Below are 8,502 nucleotides of genomic sequence, written 5' to 3' on the forward strand. Positions count from 1 at the left end.
GAGTCACCCTGCCTAAGATTCTTGCAGCCCTACTTGCCTCGCGGGCTGATGAGAAGAGGGTGACTCATTTTGTGAGATAAGATTACTATCTAAATAACTACCTAGCTATAATATAACTGCCATTATGCTATCCCCTTCCACCGAGCACTGGGTGACCTCTGGACTGCCTACTGCCAGCCGGGTTTGTAACCCGGCGGTTTCTTCCCATGCTGACAGTGAGGAATCTCGCCTACCCGGTTCAGGTTAATTACCAGCTTTTCCTTTCCATTTTAGGAAGCCAGACAGCAGGTGCTGAGTGGCTCGCTCCCTGGTCTGAGCTGACTCAGGCTACTGCTTAGCGTGCCCGGGGTGCAGGAACACATGGGAACACAGGCATAGCTCGGCCGGGACAGGGTGAAGCAGGCGGTGAGCGCCTCTTCTCCCTATATGGGGCAGGGAAAACAGGTGATCCAGCTGGCCTCGGTTCCTGCTTCCTTGTAGCTCTGCCAACTGGAAGCCCCGGGCAAGTCCTTTAGATCCTATGCAGAAAAGGGCATCGCCATAGTTACCACAGGACCCTTTGGATCTCACAAGACTTAATGGAGGGTGAGAAGTGGACACAAACTACAGGATATAGAGGACTTTGCTTTTTGAAGAAGTTAGTATAGTTAGAGATGAAAAAAAAGGGCTAAAACGCACCTCAGAAATTGCCATTTCTGTCTATATTAAACAAATAACCCCTGCCAACAGATATTTTTTATTACCACGTAATTTATGATCTATAAATTTTCGCTAGTTCTTAACACACTGCAGGAAAGGGCCCGAAGGTACATGGGTGACAGTTCTAATATATTGTTATTGTCTGTCTGATTTCGTCTATAACATAACCACCGTAAAAATCGGGATGCACCCAATAAGATCTCGCAGCGCATCTAACACAATGTCTGGTACATTGTAAGTTCCATACATCTCCTAAATCGTGTATGCCTATGGCTGCATAAATGCGCTTGGTAGCAAAATAAAAGTTTCTAAGTGAGGCCCTCCTTGTTCCCCTTGGGAAAATGGCTTGATCCTGTTTGTGAACAGGCTTAGTATATCCCAAACGCTCCCATTGGTCCTGATGCTGTATTTTCACAGCCCTATGCTAATCGATGGCGCATCTTTGTTTTTAATTCTTTAAATGCAGCATTGCTTAGCCACGCACAAAATTATTTCTGTCATTTTTAAGTCGTAGACACCTTGAGACGGGTATAGGACAAGACAGCGGATACGTAAATTTCATCTGAAGGCAGCTAACCGTGAGCACGGATCCTTTTGTGTCCTGAACGCCGAAGATTGAAGACATGGGGCTGCGGAACAGTTCTGACCCTGTTACAAATCTGGCGCCCTAAGATGCTCTTCCAAATGAAATACTAATTTGTGAGGCTATCATACGCCCTTTGTCGCAATTAACTGAAACAGAAAAGCCTGGCGCATTCGGAAAGCTCAGAACTCTGCTAAGGTGTTTTCACGGAGTTCGCTAGAGTTAACTCAGGAGTGTATTTTATTCTAAAGAAAGCGAGAAGTAGCAACAGGCCCTGATAAACAAGAGCAACAGCCAGTCCAAGAGGTCCAATTTTCCATCCGGAGAAACTGGAACCGGAGACACATCAACTCTCCTTTAGGAGACACCAGGAAGGGCTGACTCTCACGGCTCCTCGTTAGTATAGTGGTTAGTATCCCCGCCTGTCACGCGGGAGACCGGGGTTCAATTCCCCGACGGGGAGATCGGCGAATCTTTTTTATTTTTTCTTTTCAATTTCCCTGGAATGAACTGTCCGACACTCCTGTCTATTGTGCTTAGAAATCCTTTGTAAACCCCAAGCCGCTTTCCTCTCGAAGCAATCACTTTTAGGTTCAACACTCCCGGTGAGAGGCTTAGCAGAGCTAGAAGCCGAAAGCGCCGGGACAGAAAATGAAAGCCCGGAGGCTCAGCGGTGACAAGGACTGGCGCCAGGCGGCGTAGACCCGCCCGCTAGCCCGCGCGTGCGCAGTGAGGTCTCGCCAGATTACAAAGGGAGGTCGCGAGGAAAGAGAGGGGCTCCGCCCCCTTGGGCGGGGGCGGGGCGGTCGGGCCGGAAGTGGCTGGGGCAGAAGAGGAAGCGCGGGATCTTTGCGGTCCCGCCGAGCGGACTAGACGCGAACCCCAATCTCCCGCCTCCGCTGGTTCCCTTCCCAACCTAGACAGAGAGCTGGGCGGCAGGGCAGGGCGGCCGCCGGGCGAACCGGCTCCGCCAGCTCCTGCGAGAGAGGCGCGGATGGGGACGGAGGAGGCGGGCTTCAACCGCCGTGGTCGCGAAGTCCTAAGAAACCGCGCGAGCCACAGCCCAGCAGGACCTCGTGGCGCAACGGTAGCGCGTCTGACTCCAGATCAGAAGGCTGCGTGTTCGAATCACGTCGGGGTCATGGCTTTTTGGTTGTTTTGTTTTTCTCTTTTTGGCGTTTGAACTCACTAGCTTAATGCGAGCCGTGGTGTGTTCCCGCCATTTTTGAAAATGCCTATTGTGCTTTTAAAACTTCGTTCAAAACTTAGCGTGATACTTTAATTCCTGAACAATAAGGCTTAGACGCTATTATAGCGCCTGATGGCCGTTTTTAGGCCTTATAAAGTGAGGGGTTTGGGTTCTTGTTGGTTTGTTTTGTTTTTGTCACTAATGACTTGAGAAATGGGTTTACGGCTCTGCGTCAAGTATATTATTTTTCACAGCAATTGCGCAATACTGCGGTACAGACTGCTTCTCCAAAAATGGTTTTAATCTGTTTGCAAGCAAGTACGATCGCATACAGTGTTTTAAATGATAGCGGTTTTGAGCTGCAGGAAACAATTCGATTTTAAGGCACTGGGTGCCAAATGTTGGTGTAAGTGTCATGAAAATAGCATAAACTGGAGTGTAGAGACAGTAACTCTGCCCTGGGTCATACAGCCTATTCATTTACAAGGTGATACAGCTTGTTCTGTCCACATCGTAAAAGTTAAAATTTGTACAAATGAAAGAAGGTGTCTGGTTCAAGCCAAGATAAAGAAGTACTGGACCAGAAAAGTACACTAGATGCAAAATGGGGGTGGGAGAGGGCGATTTAGTTAAACACTGAATTGTCCATCCAAAGTTTAATGTTGGAATCCTAACTCCTTCCCAGTCCTCAGTAACTGGGATGTGGCTATTTGGAGACAGGGCTTTTAAAGCATTGATGAAGTAAAAATGAATCTGTTATATTAGATGGAGTCCTAATGCAGTCAGACTGGCATCATGCTTTTGCACACGTGTCAAGGATGTGTGTGCATAGGAAGTTCATGTCAGGAAAGAACAAGAAGGCAGCAACCCTCAGAAGAAGTCAAAGCTGTCTGCTTCTTCAGGGAAAGGGCTGGAGAGGCAGAAGAAGCAGACCACACAGACGTCTGGGTCCTAACTTATTCTGAGGGAAATGCCAAGCTGTTGTAATCATTCAAAATATGATTATATGATATATTAATATGTTATATATAACATATGTTTTATATATAACATATATATAACAAAATATGATTTTGTTAGTCACGAGTTTAACAAGAGCAGAAAGAACACAGAACATGGCCTAGACTTTTTCCGGACTGCACCCTGAGAATAATGGGGAAAGTTAAGACTGAAGGTCCTGCTCACCGTACAAGTTAAGGGTGTCAAACCAGGCCGCGCACAGCAAACGCTCTCTGAACTGGAAAGCAGGACTCTTCTGCTTCCTGTCCTCGTTGTGTTGCTGTCATGAATCTCTAACCAAAGCCATTTGGGGAAGGAAGGGGTTTAGTTCAACTTATAAATTACAATCCATCCCTGAGGAAAATCAGGGCAGGAACTCAAGGAGGAACTTGAAGCAAAACCACAGAGAAGCACTGTTTGCTGGCCCCTCGGGCTCATGCGTGGCTTTCTCACACAGCCCTGTCCACAAAGTGGTGCCACCTACAGTGGCCTGGGCTGGCCTACAACAGTTATCCGGCCATTCCCCACAGACAGGTCCACGGGCGGGCTAATCTAATCTGGGCAATCCTTCCTTGCGTGAAATTTTTCTCACCTATTCTAGGCTGTGTGAAATTGACAAAGCTAATTAGGGCGAATATATGTACCTGACTATTACCATTTGTTTGTTTGTTTGTTTGTTTGAGACAGAATCTCACAATGTAGCTCTGACTGTCCTGGAACTCACCATGTAGACCAGGCTGGCTTCAAAAAGAGATCTGCTCACCCCTGCCTCCTGAATCCCAGGACTAAAGGCATGCGCTACCACCTCCTGACTAATGACTATTTTTCTTCTAAAACTTTCGTTTTGCAGGTGTTAGCTTGTCCCCCTAAGCTGGATCTCTATAGTTTCTTAGAATGGCTAATTGGGTGGCTTAGTATCACTTAGAAGCAATCTAACACCGTGTTTGAACTAGTCTACATTCCTTATAAAGGAATATCAAGAGAAACTCAGGAATACACACATCCACATTTGAATCTTTAAATCTGCATCCTTGAAGGCAGACTTTGAATTCAAGTTGGCTAGGTGATCCCTTAATTTCTCACATTTATTTTTTTTAGGTGGGGGGCCAGGGTAGGTTTTGCTTTTTTTTTCTCTTGAGACGGGATCTTAGTATGTAGCCCATCCTGGTCTCCAACCTGTCATTTGTCCAGCTCAGCCTCCTGTTGTTGGGACAAGCATGGATCACCGTACTCAGTTCTCATGTTAATTGAATTTTTCTTAATTACATTTATTTGTTTTTGTGGGGGTGGGAGGCTGATGCTGTCGTGCTTGTGGAAGTGAGAAACCAACCTGTGGGACTCACTTCTCTCCTCTTACCACGAGTCCCTGGGACCAGACGTGGCGGCAGGTACCTTTAAACCACCTCATGTATGTTCATTGCAGAAATGTTAGAAAGTACAGAAAAAGAAGAAAATAACTCACCCGGGCCTCACTGCCCAAAAGAATGACTTTGTTAGGGAAAGGCACTTGCTAAGGCATGGCTACGGGAGGCCAGAGGACAACATACCAGTTCCCCTTCCATCGGGAAGGTTCTGGGGATCAGACTCAGGTCACCAAGAATGGCAGGAAGCCCCCTTACCTGCTAAGCCATCTTGTCACTCTGTTTCCCACAGTGGAAGTACTATGAACTTTATGGTCAGAACGAATTTAGTATTTATTATGGTTTTGATATGAAATGTCCCCAAAGGGCCATATGTTGGAAGCTTGGTTCACAGCTGCGGGCCACATTGAAAGCACTAACTTCATCCGTAGGGTTAATCCATAAGTCAGTTAATACTGAGAGGGCTAATAGGTGGCAGGGCCTGGTAGGCAGATGTGTATTAGGTTTGTTTTTATTTTATGTGTATCAGTATTTCACTTGCATATCGGTCCGTGGATTACATTTGTGCCCGGTGCCCTCAGAGGTCAGAAAAGGGTGTTGGATCCCCTGGAACTGGAGTTAAGGATGATTGTGAGCTGCCATGTAGGTGCTGGGAATTGAGCCCAAGTCTTCTGCAAAAACCAGAGCTCTCTCCAGCCCCCTGAGGCGTATATCTTGTTCCTCCTGCCTTCCTGTCTCTCTCTGCTTCTCAGTTGCATAAAGTGAGAGTTTCCCCACCGTGCTCTTCTGTGATAAAGCGTAAAGCCTGTCACAGCCCTAAGAGCAATGGAACCAGCCAATCACTGCTTGAAACCTCGGAAACTGAGCCGATAGGATCCTTTCATTCTGGACACTGACTGGCTCAGATACACTGTCAGTGAGACAACAAATGACTAACAGTATTCTTTTCTTTGCATTTTATTTTAAAATTTTAAAAATGTGTGTCTGTGGATTTGTAGTAGCCGCGGAGGTCAGAAGAAGATCCCAGGTCTCTGTGAACTGTTGTTATAGGCAATTATGAGCTGATGTAGATGCTGGGAACTGAACTCCAGTCCTCTGAAAAAGCAACAAGTGCTCTTAATTGCTGAGCCGTCCCTCCATTTCAGCATAGTTTTTAACTTATTTTATTTATGATGATGGCAATGTAGTGTTTGCCCATGTCTGATGTAGGGACCCAGAGAGGTCAGAGGACAACTCTGTGGAGCCAGGTCTCTCCTTCCACCTCAGTGTTGACGCTGCATAGGGGACAGACACGCAGACCTGATTCTCTTGAGACCGCCTATGTAACCCAGGCTGGCCTCCAACTCACAGTCAGCCTTCCACGTGTAAGAATTATGAACATATGCCACTGTTCCCTGCCCCTGCCTTCTTCCCCTTTGAGACAGGTCCCACTGTGCAGCTGTGGCTGGAACTCAATAGTACACCAGGCTGGCTCTGAACTCATAGAGACCCACCAGCTTCTCCTTCTCAGCTGCCGAGATTAAGGGCAGAAGCAGTGCACCTGGCACAGTCTTTCATAGTCTCAAATAAATGTCAATAATATGTTTTTATGGCCATGCAGTATTCCCTCACATGTATATGTATATATTATGAAGTATTTGTTTTGGTTTAAATCTGGATTGTTCCCCAAAGGCTGGATCTGACCACTTGGTGACCAGCTTGTGGTGACCCTTAGGCTGTGAAGTCTGCAAGAAATGGAACACAGAGGCAGAAGTAAGTTGTTAGGGATGAGTAATGTGATATCCTGAAGTTCACAGCCAATCCCATGTAAAACAGCTTGTAAAAAGTCGCCTGCACATTAATAGCATGAAAAAGGGAGGCGGTTATCCAAACGACTGAAAAACAATAAAGTTTTGGGAATGAGAATATGGTTAGGCAGTATGTACTGAACTCCAACTCAACCCCTAACAGCAACAAAAAATAAAAATAGCAAAGAAAGATGACAATAATTGCACCAAATCTTGCTTTTTTAAACCTGTCCATTAACTTTAAAATATTTTTCCACTGATTCTCAAGGTTCTAGGCATCACTTGTATTTTAAGAATTTTTCTTAGTTTTGTACCCATTTCAATATACAATACATATTTTTTTCCATTTTGGGCAATAAGATATTAAATCTTTTGTTGTTAAATCAGGGTCTCTCACTATGTAGTTGAAACACATCAAACTTGCTATCCCCCTGCCTCAGCCTCCCCAATGCTGGTAACCATACCTAGCTGTTTTGGAAGTTTTAATTAGGAAAGAGAGCATACAACCAATTAGGTGAGCAAAACGCCTAGTGGTTTTTCAGGATCCTAGCGAGGATCCTGAAATAGGGCTTGAGAAGGACAGCAGCTAGTGATAGTGATGAAGGCTGAGTCTAGCCACCACGGGATGGGGCTGAACACAGGGGTAAGCAGGGGTAAGAAGGTGACCCAAGAGGCAGCTGCTGGTGCTGCTTAGGTCATCCGTGCTTCCGACACAGACTAAGAGCCAGGAGCTCTCCGTCTCGGAAAGAGGTGCTGCGGCTGAGCTAGCTGGCTGAGGGGCCCTTGAGCCCTCCAATGCACGGCCATGCTGAGCAGCACAGGGCAAGGTCCTGTGGCAGAAAAAAAGAAAAAGAAAAAAGTTAATTTCTGGGACCCATCCAGCAAGTTGGTAAATGAAGCCAGGAAGATAGCAAACGCTAATCTAGCCGGATGAACAAAGGGTTGTTAGGGGAAAGTTTGGAAGTGGTAATTAGAAACAGGCTCACTAGCCTAACCTCCTGACCTTAACCTGTACAGAATAGGAGAGAAAAATATTCTGTACTCTGGAATTAATAACAGAGTTAAAGCCAAAAGTCGGGCGGTGTGGTGCACCCCTTACTCCCAGCGCCCGGGAGGCAGAGGCCTCAGACGAGGGCCTCATACATGCTAGATACACTATATTCGTAAACACTCAAATGATGTATTAAAAAACATTTTTTTTAAAAAAACTTGTTTACTCATGGGAAAGATAGAACGAGTTATCTCTAAGGATTAAACTCCCTGGAAATTTTCTGTTGCAAAAGCCCAAAGGAGAACAAATGAAACGAAACAAAATCAGAGTTCTAAGGCTTTCCTTCATGCAGTCCTCTGAGGTGCCAATGAGACTTCGGGGTTGTGTTTTCTCCAATCAAACTTCAAAGAACGTTATCCTCAGATATCATTGACACCTCCTCCTCCAAAGACCTGACTCACTGACCTAACTGACCCAGAAGTCTCACCCAGTAGGGCAGCAAACAGCCTGGACCCTACTATGCACTCCAACTTTGGTCAAACCTAGCCTGGTAACAGAACCATTTCAGTCGGAACAGCGATGTTTATTTCCAAAAGTACAAGCAGACCACAGTCAAATCCTTCAGCCACAAAGATAACAGGATAATTTGCTAACTCGTGGACCATGAAATAAACCCGTTGATTCTGTGGTCTGGAGGAGAGAAGACAGTTCAGGACGTTGTTTCTTTAGTTACTATAAGACTCTACTGGGAAAAAAATAAGATACACTGTACGTTGGGACAATTGCACATGGATTTGCTAGGGTCACATGTCTGCAATGTCATGATCAGCTCATTTCCACAGGAAAGTAAAACACTTTTTACATATGTAATAAACGTTGGTCACGCTCGCCCC

At 45.8% G+C, this 8,502-nt stretch overlaps 2 non-coding genes across 2 annotated transcripts; both read left to right on the forward strand.

The window, feature by feature from the left end:
- Positions 1–1,673: 1,673 nt before the first annotated feature.
- Positions 1,674–1,745, forward strand: Trnad-guc (transfer RNA aspartic acid (anticodon GUC)). The gene has a single exon. It is a non-coding gene; the product is annotated as a tRNA-Asp (tRNA).
- Positions 1,746–2,352: 607 nt separating this feature from the next.
- Positions 2,353–2,424, forward strand: Trnaw-cca (transfer RNA tryptophan (anticodon CCA)). The gene has a single exon. It is a non-coding gene; the product is annotated as a tRNA-Trp (tRNA).
- The last annotated feature ends 6,078 nt before the right edge of the window (positions 2,425–8,502 follow it).

The sequence above is a fragment of the Myodes glareolus genome, chromosome 26, assembly GCF_982192425.1.
Source record: "Myodes glareolus chromosome 26, mMyoGla1.1, whole genome shotgun sequence".
NCBI lineage: Eukaryota > Metazoa > Chordata > Mammalia > Rodentia > Cricetidae > Myodes > Myodes glareolus.